General features: G+C 41.5%; 1 protein-coding gene across 4 annotated transcripts in view; it reads right to left on the bottom strand.

Annotated features, from left to right (window-relative positions):
- Positions 1-20,962, bottom strand: part of vti1a (vesicle transport through interaction with t-SNAREs 1A) — a 110,056-nt gene that overhangs the window by 41,476 nt on the left and 47,618 nt on the right. The gene's annotated exons all lie outside the window — the stretch shown is intronic.

Genomic DNA, 20,962 nt, shown 5'->3' with positions numbered 1-20,962 from the left:
TAGTATAGGAAAGTCGAAGGCACAAATTAGATTGAGGGGGGAATAATGTCTGGATCAGGGATTAGACACACACACTTGACAGTCCAGCTCTGTTTTATCCCAGCTCAACACTTTTCTCACCATTTTTCTAATCATGATATGGTGGACGGAAAATATATTTACTGGACGATTAACTTTACTAGTGTAGAACAATAAGGCACCATAAAACGAGCCAGACACAGTTGGAGGGAAACACTTCTGTCCACTCGGGTTCTTGAACAGAAAAATAGTTTCAATAATCTTTTATTTCTTAATAAAAAGACCCAGTTCCAGCTTACGTTTTGCAGCTTTTCTTAGTTTTTTTTCTTTGTGATAGCATCACAAAGACTCACTTATTTTCTCTTACCTTCAGGTACGAGAAGGAAAAAAAAAAAATGTAAATATTATGAAATGCCAATTTCCGCTCAGTATGGCTCAGGACAATACGCTTTCAGAAAGCCAACAAGTCTGGTAACCATCCAAACCTCCACTTTCTCCAGTCCATGGACACATTTAATTGGAGGCATCATCTATTGTACAGGAGCTGTTTCAGAGCAGTTACACACTGTCTGAGGGCTCTCTCTCTTTCTGTGTTGCGTTTTTTGCCTTGCTCCCTCCGTCCCCAGAGCTGAAAGGGTACAAGACCTGACAGTGGTGTGCTCTGAGGCTCAGCACAGCTCCTTTTCATTAAGCAGTTGAGACCACTTTTTGAAGGTTACCACACACACTTGTATCCGGACACAAGCCACACACTCTTAACAAACGGGGTAGGGAAACCCATGGGAGGGTTGAGGGGAAGTAAGGAGGAGCCTGATAAACGCTAGACCATACATTTTCTCTCCCTCCCTCTCTCTCTCTCTCTCTCTCTCCTCTCTCTCTCTCTTTCAATCTCACTCTCTCTCTCTCACACACACACACACACACACACACAGTGCAGCAGTCAACTTATGCCTGTGACTCCCAGGTGAATAAAGTTACCCGTCTTTGTACACTTCCAGAGAAGCTTTTTTTTTTAGGACTTCTCAAGTCTACAACTGCCTGGTGGCATACTTTCATCACCTCCATCAAAGTTGTACCCACACTGGGATGTATTTGTAATGCTGAGCCCACAGGCCATGAGGCTAGCGCCTATGCACTGAGCAATAGCTCAAAAATAAAGAGGTGCCAAATCCTAGGTCACAGGGGGGGCATGTAGCATCTGGGGGGCTCAGCGATGTTATGACAGGTCCCATATAATAATAGCAGACTCTATCGCATATTAATCAGGAACAGTCACTTCGCAGGACGGCAATAAAGAGTTAGAGTAAATTTAATAAAGAGTCAAATAGATTCCTAGTGTTTCATGAGAGGAAGCGCATTGTCCTCAACAACCCTGTGTGATCACCTTTGATTCCTCTTTAACGGCACACTGCATAAGTAGTGTTAGCTAGGTGAGGCACTAACAGTATAAGCACTTAAAAAAGGCCAAAGACAAGTAATATTCCAGGCAGGGAGAGGCAGAGCCATACCAGTCCACCCTGACTTAGACCATGCAACGGTGTTTCCCCTTGCAAGTGTATGAGTGGTGGTGGGCAGTCAGGGTGGATTTCTGGGGCCTTTCTTCACTCCGCCAGGATCTGTTTTATTCATCGCCTGCGCCCTGACCCCGCAGAGCTCCTGTTCTGACAAATCACTTCTGATTAAGACAGATCTCAGTTAGTCAGCCACTCAACTTGGCCTATTCATCATTCCATAGAAAATATCCCTCTCTCCTCCCCTCGTCCCTCCTCCTCCCGCCTCGTTTGCCTGTCCGTCAGACCGAAGCAAGGAGCAAAAGAAATGTCCACCGCTGTTTTAAATGGCTGATTATAGACAATTGGAGGATGGAGAGACGTAGGAGCGTCTTATGGGTGATAAGACGCAAGTTTAATGGGTATAAATGACCGGGCCTGCAGGAGAGCAGCTGTTAATAGAAGCATTTGTTTAAAGCTGAACCGGAGTGCAGAGAACTGAAAGCTAGATTTTCCCTTCTATTTGAGCTCCCCGTCTTCTTTTCCCTTCACCTCAGCCTCAAATTCTCAGATCACCAGATAAAAAAATAAAAAAAAGATTTAACAGCAAAGTGTCCTTCACACCTTATTCAATGAGAATTGATGAGGCTTGGGAAGAAATAGCTTGTTTTACATTTATGAAATTACCCGTACCTTCACGTCCCTGTGGACACAGATGCAGATACTCTGACGCGGCCACTCATATATTGCATTGCTTTCCATGGGTTAGTAACAATGTCAACAGAACATGTACTGTTAAGTGTAATTAACAATACAGTCGCATGTCTAAGAGCATTTTAATGCAAAGATATGTCATAATAAAACTACAGCAAAACTACATATGCTGTGCCAAGGCATATAAACTGCCACAAAGCTATTGTGTTAACATTTCTAACAAACCAGATTAAATGAACCTGAACGACAACCCTGCTGGTGGCAGCGGGGTGAGAAGCAGGAGGGGTGAGTGGAGAATGAGGGTTCCTACAAGCAAATTGCCTGGACTTAATCAACCAGTCTTACTGAACCATCCAAATGAAAACTAATGGACTTGGGTGCTTGCTGTGATTGCCCCACATGCAACAATGCGTGGGTAGGAGCATTGCTTTCTGAGGTCTTCAATTAAAAAAAAAACACGGAATTTCTACAGACGACTGGTCAGCCCGTACACCTATTCTACGCGTATCCCGATTGGTCAATTGTGAAGCTCAAACAGAGCGGACTTATTAATTCCATTTCCAGTGCTCGGGAAAAAAAATTTTTTTTATGTGTTGATTAAATTTGGTCAAAATTGTAGTGAATGAAGTGTAGAATTAAAACTAATTTTCGAATGAGCTAATTTGTGTATGCATTATTCATAGTGGTGACATTTGTGTCACACAATTGTGCTGGCCACATAGCAACGGAAATATATATATTTTTAAATAGCACATGAATAACATCGAACTTTACTCAATAAAAACAGATTTTAAGTGCTTTAGTCTGCAACTTAAATGATTTGATTTTATTATCAGCTGAGTAGCTGTATAAATGATGGCGCCACAGCATATGAGCATTGTTATAACATAATGACCAATATCTAAGCTGAAGGTCACAGTTGTGTATAAATACAAAAGACCGGAGCAAAGACAAATAATAATAATAAATATTCTGTTGACACATTGAGCAAATTTGAGCTCTCCCAATGATGCCGAGACTAGAGAGACTAAAATGTAGGAGAAAACAATCAATCCTAATCAAACACCACATCTGATTTAACATCCGCTTGTGGAACTGACGGGGGAGAAAAGTTTGCCAGTTTGTCGGAAATGGACTCAGGAAGAGATATACGGCGGAGGAGAGAAGAAGAAAGCGGAAACTTGACGTTCCTCTGGTTCATTTTCAACAGTTTAGGAGCGTTAATCATCACATTACTGTTGATTAAAGGCTTTCACGTCTCTAATCAGAAAGTTGACAGGCAGATCAAAGAGCGAAACACACATTTCTTGCCTTTTAATTATCTGTACAACACCACACCTCGGGCAGCTCTTCCCTGCCTATCTCCTCAAACTCAGCGAAAGACTGCGAAAGGAGATCTAACACTCCTCAGCAGTTCATTATCCAATAAAATGGGAGATGGGGGAAGAGAAAACACACACACACACACAATTACACACACCTGCACACAAAGCTTTAAGGCTTTATGATTAGTGAAAACCTGGGGGAGGCCTGAAGTCTTCTTTATTAACATGTCCCGAATTGGAACACCTTAATTATGTTTGTCAAAATCGGACGTGGCGTCAAGCTCATTTGCATGTTTTGATAAGGCCTGTTGGGAGCATCCTTCCATTTTTTTTTCTTCAGAGTGCTGGGAGTATTTAGCACTTTTCGACACCGACTGATAATAGGTTCTTGTTGCTAAATGAATTAAATAACTTGCGTGATGTGCTTCGCCCACCCAGCCCTACCGTTTGAGCTAAAAGTTAGAACGGATGCAAACGCTGAGTGAAGTTCACACAAAGGAGCTTCTAGACTGTCTTGATCGGCGCTTGATCGCCACTCCTGTTCTAACTGACGAAGATGCGCCGCCTTACAGAGCTCGACTGTTCCTGCCCAGCTGTTCCCCGTCGAGTGGTTTGGACATAAACAAATGTGTACTACTTTTAGGAAAACATTTGGCATCGCTTCTCAAACGCCCCACATGTTCCTGAGCACAGTCAGAGCTACAGCAGATTGCTACCTGACTCGCGATCAACGTTCCTATTTGAATATGAGAAAGCAATGAACCGCTCCCTCCCTTCCCCCATTAACAGCACACTAAATGAATCCTCGTTACGTCGATGATATGTAAAACAAGCATGGTCGAAAACAAACAAACAATCTGTGGGGACACGGGACTGTCGGCAGCAATTTAGCAAAGGAGAAAAAGGAGGGCATGAAAGCGAGACATCAAACATTAGCCTGAATGGAAGGCGCAGGCCATTAGAAGTGGTTGCACTGACAGGATCTGACAGTTGGAAACACTTAAAGATTATTTTCCTCAAACTTTGAATTCATTAACACTCAAACGCTGAAGAAGAGCTCGCAAAAACACAGCTAAAAAAAAGGAGAGAGCTGGGCTAAGTGTTGAAGCTGGCTGTAGAGTGACAGGGTGAACCACAAAGGCCAGTTCAATCTCTGCGAATGGAGCTCCCTTTCTTGGTACTAATTAGTATTGCAACTAGTTTATGGTTATGTTCCGCTTAATCCTAATTTGATTCAAGAGATCATGTAATAGTGAAAGCAATGCTAGATTAATGCCAACCTGGTCTGAGCCCTCTAAAGCCTACATCTCAACCTTGGTGCAGTGATTCCAATAGGCTGTTTCCCCAGCAGGAGAACCAATCAGAGCCTCTGATAGGACCAACACTGGTGACAGAACATATATTTATAAATCTTTATAAATATAAATCTATATATATTTTTGTTGTTGTTGTTGTTGCTTACCACCATTAGCACAAATTAACCATTTCCAATAAGCTTTATGCTGCATTTTCCTTACTTCTATCCAAATATGTGGTTTAAATATTAGCCTTATATTGAGAAACTGTGTAAAATCTGTCTGATCACTTTAGAGGACTTGCATTATTTCTGCATTATTCCCTGATGTAGAGTAACAACAACTGATAGGAATGATGGACATACAACTACACATCGAAGAACAAGATTGTAAAAAGCATCACTTTCCTTTAACTTAAAGGAAGAAAGGCTCGTTCAACTTTCTGTCGACAGAGATATGAAAAAAGAATACTCGTCCTCTATTTGTCGCGTATGTGAGAACTGAATATAAAATGCTCCTTTCTTGTATTACAGCGTCACTTCAACAGTTTGTATCGCTAGCGTGCATTAAATTATTTTCACAATTCACTGCCACAGGCACAGTTGCCCTCTTATGCACAGACGATACATCAAATTCCCTTTGCCAAATCTAAAGGTGCTCTGACGATTTCTTTTGAGCGAGCAACAGTGAAGCCTGTTATCAGAACACTGCGTCATTGTGTCTGCTCCGACAGACAGCACAAACAGAAGTTTGTGTTTTACTTTAGGGTAATACCACCGCACTTCCCTGCTCTGGTAAAGGGAAAATAATACTGCCATTATAGGGAGAATACGAAGCACAGAGGGAACTCACAAACGAGAGACACATCATGCGCCTCATTTAACAATGACCGGGGCCACAGGGTTGAAGGCATATTATTGTCAGCTACCACTGTGGATACACACAACATGGCACGACATGTGAGGGCATGTAAAAGCTCTTTGTTTATTTGTGCTTACTTTATATTGTTGCTTAACAACATACAAAATAGTCATTTCCAAGCAGTTCCATCCTTTAGGGATTCTCATTGAAAAGCCCCATCTTAGAAAGAAGGCTTTTCTTCCAGTACAATAAATATGACTTCAGTGATTCCCAGTGAGGATGGCATTAGGACATTGCAAAGATCTTTTTACTACAAACAATAAAAACAAACACAATCACTTATTTTGACAAAACTAAAAAATGCAGCACCCAGCAGTTCCTAATAAAACAGTTTTTGCAAAAAGCAACTTCAATTTGTTGCTTTAATACTGACAAAACACATAAGTCTGCATATTTCATTACTTAAAATCCAGAAGTGTATACACAAAGAGGATTCCAATACATCCAATAAATCTCCTGACCAGCAGACATAGAGGGAACTAGGGATATCGCAATACCACAAATGTAATAGTCGATACCAATACTAGTCAAATGACCAATTCCTAATTACACGATAAAAGAAAATTAAAAAAAGATCTTGTGTACTTCAATATACACTTCTTTATTACATATCCTATATTGTTTTTTGTGAGGAAGTAAACATAATTCCCTTTTCTAAATATCTATTTTATATTGCTGTGAAAACATCTCCTAAAAGCTGAAGGATCACACATGATAACGTTATAATTTCCTTTCACCTAATACTAATCATATTCAAACTACTATTTTTTACTAAATAGAGCTTGAACGCATCATAATGTAACTCAATGGAACCTCGTTGCATTAACGTTAGCTAGCTCTAGCTAGCTCTAGCTAGCTCTCCTCCTGCTGATCTATAAAATGGTTTTGTTATTCACAATGTACCGGGGAAGATCTCTGTTCGTCCCAAACGCATTTTCTATCATCTGACGGTTGTTAGACAGCGAGCACTTTAGCGGTACTGTAGAAGAACGGGTACAATTACACGTATTGGATATTGTGACACACATGTGTTGAATTCATACTAAATGTAATATAACCGTGCATCACTGCTGGGTGATAAAGTGTCTCCTGTTCCTCATCATTAGCTAAAACAGGCTTAAGTGAATACCCAACACGTCTGCAACCATCTTCCACACTAATGAAGCATATCTAAGTTTTAAGACATGGCGGAACTAATTTAATCTACCTTCTATGGGGCCTTAGCGCCATCAAATTAATTATTCATAAAGGACATGATATTATAACTCAATTGTCAACTCAGTAGCTGGCCCTTTTCTTAACCTCCCCCTGCCTGTCGCTCTCTTTTGTCTTGGACTTTTTTTCTTCCTTTTAAAGCAAGTCTTCCGCTTTTAATCTATAACTGAGCAATACACATTGTGATTGAAGCTGCTGAACAAAATTATTTCCTTTTTTTGTGTTTTGAAGTTTGCAGATGAAGGTGACAATAGGGTAGGGGAGAGTTTCTATGATTGGTGTGGCTCCCTGTGGGTTTTACGGTATGCAGATGGGCCCAGCTTCATCATAGAGAAAATAAAAACCCACAGACAGTCATCAAGTCTGTAATAACACAACCTTAGATACGTTTAATTTTCCTCTCATGAATAATATATGCCATATGGCAAAGCTAATCTTACCATAATGTTGCTTAGACAGTTTGGCCATGAGGAGGTGGAGGCACATTTATTTTACACACAGTGGTTCTTTTAGCTAGGTGTCATTTTCTCTTCAGGGGTAGGATGATGGTATGTGACCCTGTCATGACTGACAGGAACAGCGGCAGCCAGGCATGGCTACAACACCCTATAGCGAGAAACTAATACTAATATGCTGATTCCTCATATAAGTATGAGGATTCTCCGTGTGAATCAGCATGTGGTCCGCACAGCCGGGCCACCAAAACAAAAATAACCACCAATAATGTTAACGCTTTCAATATTTCTAATGTGACAGAGTATCCATTGTGCACGTACAAACTATGCACACAAGATGCTACAAGATCAATCAACAGAACACTTACATACTGTATGTGCACCTAAAACAAACACAGACACACCACATGAGTGTGCAACAGCTCTGCAGGTGGTCAGAAGTAAAGATATGGTTTTAAGAATATATTAGGCTACAAGGACTACAAAACCTAGAAACCAAAGACAGCCACAGAGGAGCGTTTATAGGCTGTTTTCATTGAATTAGATGGCAACATTGTTGGAGAGACCAGCAGGTGGAAGTAGTTCTTCTTACTCTTGACTTAGTGGGGTGGATGAGAGCAGTGAGACTCAACAATTCAGTCTATGTGGAGAGGAGATAACCAAACTGCGTAATAACTAATAGCTACTCATAGCATTATGTAGCAGTGTTTTTAGGAGCTTTCATGTTATTCCACAGTCAGTTTTTTGTCAAAGAACTGTAGCAATGCACCAAAAAAAGGCAAGGACGAAGAAGAGCTAGCAAACATGGATGTGAAAAATCTACTGAAAAGACATACATTTATGAAACTACTTTTTCCTTTTGGAAAGTGCATTGACATCTACAGTATATGGGCCTCCTATTTATTTAGTGTGCATGGGAGTATTTATGACATACATTGGAAACTAGCACACTGTAATTTTGACAGCTCTAATTTAAGGTCATCTCTCAAGGTTTTATGTGGAACACGTATAGTATGATGAAACGATTGCAGACCCAAAAAGAACTGAACAGGAGAATAAAATCCAAGTACATTAAATGTACTTTGACTGCTTAAATATATTCCAAGGCACCCAAGAGCTTGTGCTTAGCAACACTCTCTTATTTCAGAGGGTTGTCAATAGCCAGCAATCGTAAAGTTAAGTGGAAAGTCATTGTTGAATGTAGTAATGAAAACCAATGTTGAACACACACATTTTGAAAACCTAACAGCTTTTAAGGGGCTTTCTGTAGATTTTTCAACGATTGAATATTTGCAAAATTAAGAAATACCGTTGGCATTACATCTCCAACAAACATCATCTGCATGGGAGATAGGATGAGATGCAGTGCCGCTATTACAACTGTAATATGAGCCGTGACAGTGGGCAGCCTTTGCATGCTCCGTCCCCTGATTGTAATTGAGGCTGACGCGTGACAGCCCCCTCTGCAGTGGCCTGGGGCATAGGGCGTGCTGACAGAGGAGGCACCCGAGACAGTGGCACAGGGTCCTGGCCTGGCACGGCCATGGCATGGTACCCTTAGGGGCACTGACCCTCCCCCTCTCAACCCGCCGCAACTTTCGCTGCCTCACCTTTGTCACCAAGCATCTCGGAGGCTAACGAGAGGGCAGCCGAGACTGCTTAACAATTCCACCACATCCGTTGGCTGGGTATGCAAGCAGCTCTTTTTTCCTCTCTTCCCTCCGTGTTCCCCCCACCCGCCCCCCCCTGCTCTGAGACCTTTGGTGAAATAAGTGTCAGCCTGAGGAGACAGGCACTCATCAACACTTTATACCTGGGAGGTATATTAATGCTGTGATGGTGTCCTGCAAAAAAAAGATTTGTTCTAGTAGAGAGAGATAAAGGACAAAGCCTTGGACAACTTTTAAGAATGTTAACTTTGCTGTTTATGTGGATATAAGGAAGCAGAGAATGAATATTATCTTATGTACTGTATAGTAATATCTCTAAAGACCCTGGATGTACTAATAATTGGTCATGCGTTTTTAAAAGAAGCTATATTTATATAAAGTTTCTCTTGATCAATAAGTAACTGAGAAAGCAAGTCATAACATGACGTTGGAGAGAGAGAGCGAGGGAAAGAAAATGCATTTGTTTCTCTGTAAAGATCCTCCCCGCCAGGATCTGAGTTACAAATGAAACTTCACTACCACAACAAGTGGAGCTGGAAGCCTACAGGGGCCTTCTGGTATCCAGTCGGAGATACATAATTAAAGGAACACGGAGAGGGAGCATGTTATTACCAATGTTTTCATTAGGCCAAGTTAACACATTGGTCTCCCACAAGACCCACAGACCCACAGACAAGGACGTGGATGATATAGGACGCTGGCTATTGGGGTCTAAAGCTCTGTTTAAGAATTGTTCAAATTAGTGCTGGTTCTGCATCTTTCCATTCTGGCCATGGCGTTACAGCTCTATAAAAAAACATTTAATTTTGACATTTGACATGAAAAAAGCACGCACGGGCCTGCTTCTTTTTTTTCATGATATCTTCACTCTTTTCCCCAACATCCAGGCTTAAATTAGCCAGGATTTTTAAGATCAGGGACTGTTTTTTAGGCTATGAAAAATGGATTAAATGAAGAGGAAGTCTGGCCTAATGAGCTCCCTGGGCTATGGAGCAGCAGGGACCGTGAGTGGAAAGAAGGGAGACGAGGCAAGCCTTTGAGGAAGAAGGGGCCGCAGCCATGCCCAAAGTGTGCCAGCTTCTCCTCGCTTTAGCGCCAATGGCACAGACGGCACCTGGGCAATGCCTGGCCACCCTTGTCCCGTGCCAAAGAAGAAGAGAGGCAGAGCAGCAAGTTTGTGTTGAACCTGAAAAGTTCTTTTGGCCATCTTGTTTTTCTTTGAGGTGTTTTTATATATATATATATATATATATATATATATATATATATATATATATATATATATATATATATATATATATATATATATATATATATATATATATATATATATTTGTATTTCTGACTTTTGCCGATTGTTTAGTCATTGAGTTGGGAAAAGGAAACATGCATTCTTTATAGTGTGTCAGCCTATATATGCCCTTTCATTAGCAGGACATACTGTATGATCAAGTGTAAAAAAAAGATGGTATCTTCAAAATAAAAAATAACTGCTGTACAACTCTCATTGAAGATGGCTCAACAGAGTGCTGAGTACATTCAACATGACGCCACTATAGAGCAGTACAGAGGCCAAATGCTCACAGAGTAAGAATCAACCTATACCTTAAGTTTCTTAACCAACTTTTAGAGGTTTTGACCATTATCTTTGGAATTTAATAATGAACTGCAGCCAAAATATTTATTGAGATAAGATCAATTTTAAAACAAATCATGCCGAGTTAACAATAAAGTTCCCATTAATAGTAATTAATCGTTTCACTGTATGATAGTACACTTGAAGAATAAGTTTTACGCCAGAAATAAATGTTTAATTGATGAAAGAAAATATAATCTTCAGCTCTTTTGTTTGTTAGCTTTATAGGTCAACATGATAGTTTAAGAATAGTACGGGCTTCTTGTAATACTAAAAGACTAAAATCATGAGAGTTATGGGGGGGGGGGGGGGGTCTAAAATAACATAATAATATGTATTTGGAAGTCATATTTCCACAGTAATATAACTTTTTGATCCGTTTCATTTATCACATATTGGCCAATTTGGCAAAGACACTAAAGCAGGCAGGTTGCCAATGTCCATGGGACACACTGGGACAGGCCGAGACTTTATGCCCAAAGGAATGTCAACAACTGTCCACAGCAGTGGAAAAGAGGAGGTGGGGTCCATGGAGGGGGAACAGAGAGGAAGGGGAGGAAAGAGGAAGGAATTACACCGGCAGGTAGTGGCTCCTGGATGCCGGCCAAAATAAAGCAAGAGGGGAAGACGAATCAAAAATAAGGGGAAACAAAGATCCTTCACTCACCTTTAAGAGGTAAAAGGAACAGAGAGAGAGAGATAGCGGAAAACAACAGCTATGAGAGAGGACAGGAAGGGGTGTGTGGTTGAGGGGGTAGCCGGCACATTCTTCAGCTACATTTCCTGACAGCGATTAGAACCTGTCAGAGCCTCTCAACCTGCCACTCCTCTGCGCTCATAGGAGGCCTGTCATTACAAATAGCCCAGATTAAAATACCACACTCCTGGAGCACAGGCCTTGACCTCCACCTACCCCACATTGCCACATGTCTACCCACACGGTTACCCACCCTGTCGAAAGGGCGGGAGGACATCGAGTGAGGAAGGGCTGGCAAGGGTGAGAGACATTAAAAGGAGAGAAACGGATAAAGAGTAATGGGACTTTTGGTGAGGTATAAATAGACTCACCTAAGGAAATGAAGAGAAGAGAGAATGCACACAAAGAAAGATACAAAAAAAAGCCACAACTAAATAAATGTTACAGGTTGAAGAATAACATGAAATCTACACGCTGAAATCTGGAATCATCATGTGCTTTCACTTCTGGGACCCTCTATGTACTCGTCCCTTCCCTCTGTATTACACACGGCTAATAACTACAGTGTTTTATTTGTCTACAGGGTATACATTTTTGGATTTCTGTCATATTTCTGTGTTAGTTAGACTCCATAGAACAGCAGAAGAGAAAGGAAAAAAAAAAAATCAAGAGCATACAGCTAATGATATGTGTGAAGTGCTGGATAGTTCTTTCACACTTGTACCACACTGCAGTTTGATTAGGCTAATGGTAACAAAGCACTGAGACGTGCTTTAGGTTTTCAGCTCAAGCCTCCTGTAACACGTCGACTTGTATTTCTGTGCCAAGCAGACATATGCAAACAGAGAATAATGAGTCCGGCGTGTCCCGGATCTATCTGGTGCCAACGTGAATCGTCTGTCCTGACACTGAAAAATGACCTATCTCAGCAAGATTTGGAGGGGGGCCGGTGTGTGTGACAGTCACCAGCACCGTGCTGACAGCCCAATAGAGAGTAGAGGAGGAAGGCATCATTAGGATCACACACACACACACACAAATGTACAAATACACACAACATCGCACAAATATTCATGTACAGAATACTCGCGTACACTCCATCAGACATGGGGAAATGTGAGCAGGCCTGCTTGCACAGGAGAAAAAAAAAAAAAAAAAAAAGAAAACATCTCTTGACTGATATTTTTCTACCTCAAACAGAGCATGAAGTTGTGGCCGCTGTCATGTCACTGTGGCAAGCACACTGTGGCAGAGCCAGACGAGGCTAAACACGACCAAAACAGACAGGAAACCGATTACAGTATGTGACATCTTAGTTTTACATAGCCTTAATGTGAAGATAAACACATGACTGAGCGTAACTCCGCAGGGTATGACATAATATAATACACACATCACTGCCAGGGCATTTTATTAAAATAGATTAGCCTGAAATTACCTGACAGTCTTGCAAGCTAAAAAAGAATCAATGTCCATATGGTGTCATAAAGAGAAGCACCTGCAGTGGGGTTGGAAACCAATTCAAATCAGTGTGAATACCTTTGGTGGCTCTATCAAAAGAGAGAAATGGAAAATTAACCCACAGGGACTGATGCCAAACACATCAAATCAGATCTTGGCCTCAAACTCTTCTCTTTAAAAAAAAAAAAAAAACCCTCTAAATAGCAGGAAATAAAATCTTTGATACATGGACAGCGTGTGAGATGACTGGCCTGACAACAGCATTAGCTCACCATGATGAATTTAAATGAGCAAACTTGGGGAGTTGACAGACGAGTTTTGCTCACGAGAGCCCGTCTCCTGAGAGGAGATGACAACTGAATGATGAGCAATTAGGCCCATCACTTGTTTTTTTTGTCCAAACAAGGGCTGAAGGAGACAAACAACAGGGATAAAAGCAAAGCTACAATGAACGTTTTTACATAAATTCTTCTACAAAGTCAGCAATAAGAGAAATTTACTGAAAGAACGACCGCACTAAAACGACTGCTCAAAGCTCAACTGCTGCTCAACCAAACCTTTTCCGAGACTTTTTTTTTTTTTTTTTAACCTATCACGCACCAGAAATCTTCTAATGTCTGAAACAAACTTTTTTGGTGCTGCAATCTGTGTTTTTTATTGCCAGAAAGAGTGAGAAACTTGGACGTGTGTGTAAGCTTTTTTCTTTTGAGAGAGAGAGAGAGAGAGAGAGAGAGAGAGAGAGAGAGAGAGAGAGAGAGAGAGAGAGAGAGAGAGAGAGAGAGAGCTCGGGCTCCTATCCTGTTGGCTTGTTCTGTATTCCTCATTACAGAAGAGGAAAGGACAGTGGGAAGGATGGGGTACAAGGAGGTGACAGAGGAAGACAGAGATCTCCAGTGACATGATGAGACATAAACAGCTGAAAGTTATCGGTTGCACCAAGCCCAGGTTACGTTGCTGTGAGTTAGGCTTACAGCGATGATGTCTGAGACGGGGAAAAACAAAATCCGAAGACATTTTATGACAGACAACCTTCGCTCTTGCTGCAAAGTTGTCAAGTGGCCACAGCCGAGGAATGGATCCTTTTGACTGCTGACTTTTAATAATGCAAGGCAGAAAACTGAATTTAAAAGGCTATGCCACATACAGTGAATATTCAGTGATGTTTACGAGTTGACAAAACAGCTTAAATGGCTTCAAGCAATTTACGACTGTGAATCTAACAAAAAAAAGATCCAGATTGTGGAGTTTTTAAATCCAAAAGTGGCCTGACCTGAAGAGAGGCAAGTCGGATTACCACAAGACAGTGATTTCATTTTCCTCCTAGAGGTGGAGACACCGCAACACACTTTAAACCTCTCTTTTCTCCACTCAGGGCGTGCTCTCCAAAAAAAAAAAGTACTTAAAAAGGCCCTCATCTAATTAAAATAAGAAACAAAAAACCCTGACTGCCATCTGCACAGTATTCATACAGTATATCATACCTAGACTGTACAAGCATATAATGTATAATGTATAGCCCACTCGCCCACCACACGTGAAAAATATGTACATATTCCAAAACAATGAGGTGGTACACAAGTGGAAGTAGCAAGAGGGAGAGGGAAGTAGTGAGTGTGTGTGTGTGTGTGTGTGTGTGTGTGTGTGTGTGTGTGTGTGTGTGTGTGTGTGTGTGCATGTGCGTGTGTATGCAGACAAACTCCTCATAGTGACCCCGTACCTCATCTCCAGGGCATAAATAAACATGTGTGTGTGAGCGCGCCTGTGGATTATAATCAGAGAGAAAAGGGAATCAAATTTATTCTGCAGCTGTCATTAATATTTCAGGACTGTTACTGTAGCCCATGTGAAAGAGCATGAATGATTAATTTAGACATCACCTCTGTCACAATCCCTTACCAGGTCTGGCCCATGATCCACCTTTGAGAATAGTAAACAAAAGGTGGGTTCTCCCTCGTTTTTTGTTGTGGTCTGGTTTGGGCTGTTTCTGTCTGGCAAGTAGAAGGGGGGGGGGGGTAAGGTGCTGTGTTGTGTTGTTGGACAAGTTGGCTGTCTTTGTGGTTTTCCTGTGACATTCAGGTGTTCAGTTGCTAGGTGTGGGGGACAGATCCACAACTGAAAGCAAAAGTTATTGTAGGATCATATGTGAGAGTAAGGACTGTATGTGCGTGTCAGGTTGTAGAGAATGGCGTTGGTGGATGGATTCTAATCCACTACTCATGGCCAAGTTAAGACGACAAAGACAGTTCTGACTCTTTAATTAAATGCTCACTTGTTTTTTCTAGTCAAGCGCATCAAAAAAACTTGTATGCAAAACGTGCAATCGTGTGGTCTTCCTCTGAAACTGGGAAAAAGTCGACGACACGTTTGGCTCTCTCGTCAGCGTGCTGTGCTTGTTCTTCTTCTCTGTTTTTATTGGTGGACCGCAAACTTTAAAGGTACATAGCGCCACCTGCTGTTTAGAGTGTGTAAATGCTGCGCTTGTTAAGTCGAGGACAGCAATTTGGCTTTTTGTTATCTGCCGATAAACGATCGGCTGTAATTTCATTATCGGAATAATACATCATATAAATGTTCCCACTAATCGCCGAAAATGCACCGATATATATTGTACACTATCCAAAACCACTCTTAATTCCCTGAGTCCATGTGTTTCTCACTGACAACAAAGCTCAAGATAACAACACAACTGTTCAACCCATTAGTCTGCAAACCAGATACATTAATAGCCCAAACTCTGTGACAGGCACACGTTTACACCGTCATTCCAAGTCAGTGGATGAGCATCTTAGCTGCTGATGGATGAGGAGGCATCTACGAGGTCCTATCAGACTGACATGTGCCCCATACCTGTGTTTGTGATTTGTGTTTGGGCTTTGTGTGACACTTGTCTGACAAGTGGAGATCACAAGGAGACAGGATCCATCTATCAAACCGCTGATGCCACTGCTGTCGTCTCCAGGGCCTGAGGGCGTGGTGCTTACGTCTGTGTGCACGTGAGTGTGTGTGTGTGTGTACGTGTGTGTGTGCGAGAATGAAAGCGAGCATCTATATTTGTCTTTTAGAAAAAACTATTGATTGTGTTTTTTTAGTGTTCCTTTGCAAGAAAGCAAATTCCTAAGGTTTATGTATGTTTTAGAGTATTATATTAAGTCTTAATGAGTATGTGTGTGTGTGTGTGTGTGTGTGTGTGTGTGTGTGTTCATGTTCATGCGTGGCTACCTGCTGAGTAGGAAGCCCACAGGGGCAAAGCGAGGAATGATGACACTGATGCGATGTGTTGGCATGTGCCCTCGGGTGGTTTTGGTGTGGTTGTCATTTTGTTGTTTCCGTACAGCTCCCCCTTCGACACACCCCGCATTATTCAAATAACGCGCTTTAAAGTCCCATAAATAAATAATGATTTCACAACTAGATGGATTGATGAACAGTGATGGAGAAGTATTTGTGTTTTTTTGTGGGTTTTTTTCCACATATTTCTCATTGTTTGGACAAAGTCTTTGACAGGCATTTGTCTCTTGGGAGATCGAGCTTATCGGAAAAAAGAAGTGCTGTGTTAGAAGGATGCTGTCTCGCTGAGCAGTGCGTGTGTGCGTGTGCGTGTGCGTGTGTGTGTGTGAGGATCTATTTTAATTCAAACCATGGCTTAGCGTTTTAAAAATAAAGAAGTTCCACTCTCTAAAATAGTTATCTGGATAAACTGGATGTGTCGGTCAATAACTTGAAAGGAACAACCAAGTGTGTCAAAAGGTCAAACTCAACAAGAAGAGCAGAAAGATGCATTATACATAACACACAATACGATGGGGTACAAAAACACACACTCTCTCTCTGTCTCTCTCTCTTACTTTCAGACACACACAAAAACACACACACACACACACACACACACACACACACACACACACACACAACAGAAATTAACATGATAGAAGATTACATAGGGGATCATAGACTCCTGAACTTTTTTCTTACATATATACATGTTACAACACCCCACCCCTTTCTCTAAACAAATCTCCATAGCTTATGGGACCTAAGGGGGTCAATATGCATCTGAAACTTCCTTGTCTTTCCCCAGAAAAAAAAAAATGTGTGGGACTTGAAAGCAGCGGCAACTCGCTGACTCTCTTCTCTATAGTTCCTAAAGCCAATGCAGATCAATACACAGCCATACATACCACAACTGGAACAACTCCTGTCAAAGGTTACTCTTTTTACTCCGTGTTTCTCTCTTCATTTTAGCAGGGCGGAGGAGGATGAGGAGACTGAGAGAGAACGAATGAGAGGGGGAGAGAGAGGAGACGGTTGTGGAGCAGTAAGAAAGAGAGCAAGAAAGATAAACCTAAAATGATCCCTCTCTATAGTTGCGGAACTCTGTGCTAATGGGTTTTGACACATCGCCAGCAGGCCAAAGACAGAGGGGGCTGGGGGTGAGTCGATAGTGGTGCACGGCGGTGGCCAGAGGCTAGCAGCAGCGGCTAGGCCAAACCCCTGGTACTAGCATGGGCTGGGGGCCTGACCACTAATCATTAGAAAGTCAATGAGTCCTCTAGCGCTTGCAGCTACGCTAGCCTTCCCAGGGAGCCACACCACCTAGTGAGGGCCCTATTGTGAACACGCATGTACACACAGACACACTCTTTGATACTATATATGCTGTATAACCTGCATACGTGTCAATCATTGAAAGAAAGGTGTTTTCCACACACACAACTACTGTACGTACACATAAGTGGACACACATGTTTGTGTGACATATGTGCACAAATAAAAACCTCAATGTTCATTTGCATACAAGTAAAGAGCACTATTAAAAAAACTTGACACACACACACACACACACACACACACACACACTCACTCACTCACTCACTCTCACTCACAGGTTTTATGATGTATGCCATGTCAGCCAGCAGCAGTCTGAGGCCTTTGATGCTGTGGCTCTATTATTAAGTACGGTCCCTTCTCCTGCCCTGCACTGGACACAGCCTCTCCTGAGACGCCACACAAACTGCTCCCAGGTCACATCGGGGCTCGGGCACCTCACCTGGACCCCATGCATTTTTAAATGCCTTAAACTGATCCTGACACGCAGCTTCAGACTAGACTACTAAATGAGGCAGAGTTTCTCTAATTGGTAAGGACTTAATTGAAAGAAAGGGAACATTCCTATCGATACCAATACAATTCATATCAAATGTGTGTATTTGTGTTTGAATGTATGTGTAATTACGTGCGTGTGTAGGACTACACTTCATGACATTCTGTGCTTGAGGCACTAGTCTTCTCTACAAGTGCCTACTCAAAGCTAATGACTGGTTATTGATGGTTGAATAAGTGACAATAAACTCTTGGTCGTGGGACATTTACATCAGCCAGGTTTAACTCTCTGAGTTATTACCATAATAATGACATAATCTGCTGTGCCTGTGTGTGTGTGTGTGTGTGTGTGCGCATATAACCATACTCCATCTAAACATGTAGACAAATGACGAGAGTGCAAATCTCAAAAAAAGAGAAAATCAATAGCCTTACAGCTTCTTAGCCTCACTCTGATCAATATGCATGCAATCAAACTTTTTTCCAGTATTACCTCCACCACTATGCCCATTGATCGAGCCCATTGATCCTGACGCTCAAGCTCCTTTTAGGAACGGAAGGTATGGATATTTAGAGCTAGAAACCTCAGCTGGCCATCTTTGTGAACTTTGACCTTTGTGTTAATCCTCAAACAAAAGATAGAACTCATTGGAACCTATACAGTCTGCTCTGGAATCGTCCCCGGGGGTTATACTCAAGCGGTGGGGTGTCAAAACGGACTCTTAAAACTCAAGACGTATGCCCACTTCTGGGGGCCTCAAAATATGAGGCTTGGCTCATTTGTGTGATTTGGAAATAAGGTTAAGATTCAGTAATGTAACTTTAGTGCAAGTTTGTCTAGACACAGTCAATTGAAACGTTGGTTGAACATGACAGATGAGATCAAGAGCAAAAGACATGAAGACAGAGCAGGACAGGGAGAAAAAGAGAGTGACGGAGGGTCAATGAGGGTGGGGCAGCTAGAACCAGGGTCTAGCAGGGGGATTGGCGTTCACTGAGGCTTCTCACTGATGTGCCGCCAGGCCCTTTGAAGGGATTATTAACACATTTTGATTACTCTGGTCCAGTTGTCACAGAAAATATAACCTCCATCAGGACTATAAAATGGACGGCCCTTTTCTTCTTTAGCCTCCCTCATGTTGGTGCTCCCTTCACTTCCCGCAGTCCCTCCCATCGCCCTGGGCTGGCCCGACTCAAAGCGATCCACTAATTACAGTCTCAGACATCTTGAAGAATGGACTAACACACTATTAGTCCGATAGAGAAAAGACAGCCTATTCAACACACAGGTATTAGTGGACACGCACTCTCGTACTCTGTAATGGGACCGCGTCTGGCGTTTAAGAACATACAGTGAAAAGCTTTCTTCATCTTAAATTGTCCGTATCGATATTTATTACACATAATGACGACCTCTAAATTTTACATAATAATGGTTTAGTCAATATCGTCAAATCTATTTTAACATTTGGATCCAGGTTTCAACCTCTTCGACTGTAAGAGCCAAAAATAAAGACCAGTGACTCAATTACCGCAATGTTGCAGAGTGAGGGGGCAACTTTCTATTGACACCACTAAATCTGAGACGTCCACCATGTCCCATTAATTGCCTGGTTTCCCATGCCACTAGTTACAATGGCAGGCCACATCCTGCTTTGCCTATTAAGACCAGTTTGGATCAATTAGGTGTTTAGTGTTGACCACTAAAGACACCAAGACAGGAAACAAAAGGCAACACATGCTTTATCTAGGATTTTGCAGCCTTTTACCTCGTAGGGGTCAACAGTAGTTGTTCGCTAGCCTCTGCCCCAAAAAGCAAAGTGATCTTAATAAAGGGTCGACAAGAATTCACTGTTAACACATTTTATTGCTAATTGGCCTTTGTGATTTAGAGTCTCAGAGACTGTTTTAACTACAGCTGGTAAATGTTCATAGTACAAACAGTCCAATGTTATGATAAATGTGAACATCTACTAGTGTTTAAAGGATGATGGGCTCGTGTTATTAGAAGACATGGAACTTTGTACGAAATGTATTCACGTACTTAGTTTACTTAGATGCGCACACACTGATTGCGGTAGGGATATGACTCCTGATACCTGAAGACTGAGGTGACCATTTGATTCCATTGGTGGTAGCTTTATAACTCACACAAAGAAACTATACAGAGAAGTATAAACTGAATAATGGAACTGAATGTGAGAAACATGAGGCGAGTTAATCGAGGGTGTACTTCCCTTTACACTGTAACGATGAGGTGGGGAAATGTTGCATTCAAGGGCTGATTACAGCCATAGTTTAAGATTGAGGTCATTTCAACACCTCACCTCATGAGACTAAAACCAACAATACATGTATTTAAGTGTTATTACAGCTTGATGTCACGTATGCCTACTTTTCATTCTATAATATACTGTATTTGTAATGAAAAACCTACCAAGAAAGAAGATATATATATATATATATATATAATTCAGATGAAACCATCAAGCCAATAACTTCCACAGTTTGAGATTCAAATTGAAGAAAAAAAAGTCATCATCTAGTCAGTTGTTTTTTTTTGGATCAAAGAACAAATATGTCAGCACTCAACACATTCATACAAGTCCTTCCATTTGAACCATTTCTGTGAAATCTGCTACAATACATTTATATCACGTGACAAGCTTCTCTGATAGAAAGCCAAACTGACCGGAGAAATATGAATCCTGATGATTTTGAGTTGATTTTACCTTCACAAATAGAGAAGGCAACTTGGTGTCTTGTTAGTGTTTGTGCTTTTGACTTCTGAGATGCACACGCCTACCCAGCTTCACACCCTGTCACTTCAAGACTAAATGAAAAAGATGCTAACAGACAAGCAAACACACATTTCCTCCCTGAATAAAGCTCCTTTTTTTTTTTTTTTTCTTCCAGGAAACTGAGTTGGGAGATTCGTAGGGGAAAAAACAAAAAAACATCAACA

This window comes from Cottoperca gobio, chromosome 19 (genome assembly GCF_900634415.1).
Source record: "Cottoperca gobio chromosome 19, fCotGob3.1, whole genome shotgun sequence".
Taxonomy (NCBI): Eukaryota; Metazoa; Chordata; class Actinopteri; order Perciformes; family Bovichtidae; genus Cottoperca; species Cottoperca gobio.
This window is presented reverse-complemented; position numbering and strand designations above follow the sequence as displayed.